The 2,389-nt window shown below is 55.3% G+C and overlaps 1 protein-coding gene across 1 annotated transcript in view; it reads left to right on the top strand.

Moving 5' to 3' along the window:
• The window catches only part of LOC113209361 (T-box transcription factor TBX20-like), an 84,358-nt gene that overhangs the window by 62,582 nt on the left and 19,387 nt on the right, over positions 1-2,389 (top strand). The gene's annotated exons all lie outside the window — the stretch shown is intronic.

Genomic DNA, 2,389 nt, shown 5'->3' with positions numbered 1-2,389 from the left:
GGGGCCACGGGGGCCACGGGGGCCAGCCCTTCATTGATCATGTTACTAATCCCTAGTCATCCAATACATTTACATGCGCGACTGATCCGATCAGCAGCGGAGGCCGTGTGGCTCAGAGACGCACGCCAGCAGGCAGCTAACAAGCGTCACTGTCACAAACTATTAGCGGCGACAAGTATCAGGGCTTATCTCCGGGCCGCATCTCCAAGGTGTCGGGCGGGACGGGCTCCGGACCGGATGCTGATATCAGATATTTGTATTCTTCTCATTTTTCCGCATTAGCGTCGCCCTGCTTGGACCGGCGGGGTCACACCCCTCTTGTGTAGGGGGCCCTCCTCTCGTCACGCCATGTGTGCGACTCTGCCAATTCAAGAGTGTGGCACGGCCCCGGCTATTTCGGAGTCAATCTGTCACAGAACGCCACACGTTAAAAAATAACGCGTTCATGGTCTCAGCTTCCTTGGTTTTTCGTACAAGAGTTAAATGTCAAAGACTTGCAATGCTGTAAATGTTGAGTTGTGATTCGAGAACCGAGATGCCGTTGCGTTGGGCGTGGCTGCGTGTTAAGCGTTGAGCCCCCACCCCCCGCGGGGGGGCTCTCGGGGTCCCAACGCGACACAATGCCGTTGTCAGACCCGATTTACATTCGATTTATCATCGCGTTGTTTGAACGTGTGGCTATCTTCGCGCGCGGGCGGAGGCTCAGTTGTAACGATAATATATAAAGAAAAACAAGTTCGAGTATGGAAAATTGTTGTGGCCTGATGGTGATCAGTCACGGGCATGACCCCGGGGGCACAGCCGTGCCAACAGGTTCTCCTCCTACGAGATCACTCGACGCCCGTATTATTTTGTTACTTTTCTCTCTTTTCTACTCCGCCCCTTCCCTTTCCGCACCTATATACCTGCACGGCCCTACCCGTATAACCTCCTTCTTTTTTTAACCCTTTATATCGCCCGTTGCCCCCGCAGCAGTCGGCCCGGGGCCACCCGGGGCCCCGCCCGCCTCGCTAGCGCTTCCCCGAATCAATGACTAAGTATTGGAATCTGTGATTTCACCTTCGAGGTGGGGGGTGCCGTGCCCTTGGCTTTTTATGGTGGTGTGTTGATGGATAGTCAGACACCTCGTGTGCAATCCTCTCTCTCTCTCTCTCTCTCTCTCTCCCTCTCTCTCTCTCGCTGTGTGTGTGCCGACTCACGCTATTTATGTTATTTGCATCGGGATGAGTGACAGTGGGTTTGGATGACAATATAATCCTCTCCTCTGACCAATTTCTCATAGTGCGCTAGCCTGAATCTTCAGGTGTATGTCCTCAGCGTGAGTCACACTAAGAGAGAGAAGAGGGGGAAGAAATAGAGAACCGGGAGTACCCACCTATAGCGGGCTGGTTGGTTACCTATTGAGGGCTCAAGTTACTCTCGCCCTTCTGGAACTCCTCACCACCACGGCGCGGCGGCTGGCTGCGGCGGGTGACACACTCGGGAGGAGGCCGACACGGGTTGACTTTCCTCTCTTCGAATAAGCCGAATAAGCACTCGCCGCGGGGGCAGGTCAGAAGAGAGAGAGAGGGAAAGAGAGAGAGAGAGAGAGAGAGAGAGAGCGAGAGAGAGAGAGGAGGGAGACGGGGCAACTGTCGTGTTGAATAGGCCCGCCTTGTCGTGCGGCCAATCGGCGCCCGTGATTGATCGATGGGGTGTTCTGCTGTGTGCAAGCCGTCACAAAAGGACCCCCCCCCCCCTCTCTCTCTCTCTCTCTCTCTGGCCTACCCTACCTCCCTCCCGGTGCGGGTGTGATAGACATCCTATAAGGATGGCTCTATCATCGTGGCCGCGATATGATTAGGACCCTCCTCCTCCCCCATCACCATTACGCGACGCTTTTCCGCCCCAAAGCTGTGTTGTTTGCTTATTTACGCCGGTGATCGATTATTGGTGCCGATCGGGACCTGCGAGCGGAACTAATCAGAGTGAAGAGCGATACTCATTCATCTCCTCGAGCTGCTGTTGGGGAAGCGGAGGAAGATGAGGACACGGCGGAGGAACGGTCGTGGTTGCGTGTGGTGCACTTTGCGCGCAGCACTGACCTTTTATATAAACTAATCGTGTGCGCCAGCTGGGTTTGGTTTGTGTGGAGTGAGCAGGTCTCGGTGTGGAAGCACCAGCACCTGCCCGCAGGCGGGGCGTGGCGGCGGCGGCGGGGGCAGCCCATGGGGCAGCCGCAGCACACGATGACGACGATGACCACTGTGTCGTAAATCAATAAATATTAATGCTGCCCCTCCAGCGCCGCACCGCATCTCGCCGCGCTCATTAAAGGGATTAAGCAACTGGTTCCGCTTTTGTAATAGTTTTCATTTTACACTTGCCTGCTTCCGTTCTGTTTGACCTC

Source organism: Frankliniella occidentalis, unplaced genomic scaffold, assembly GCF_000697945.3.
Source record: "Frankliniella occidentalis isolate FOCC.00 unplaced genomic scaffold, Focc_3.1 Scaffold89, whole genome shotgun sequence".
NCBI classification, from domain to species: domain Eukaryota; kingdom Metazoa; phylum Arthropoda; class Insecta; order Thysanoptera; family Thripidae; genus Frankliniella; species Frankliniella occidentalis.
The sequence above is the reverse complement of the archived record's forward strand: the minus strand, read 5'-3'. Positions and strand labels throughout refer to the sequence as shown.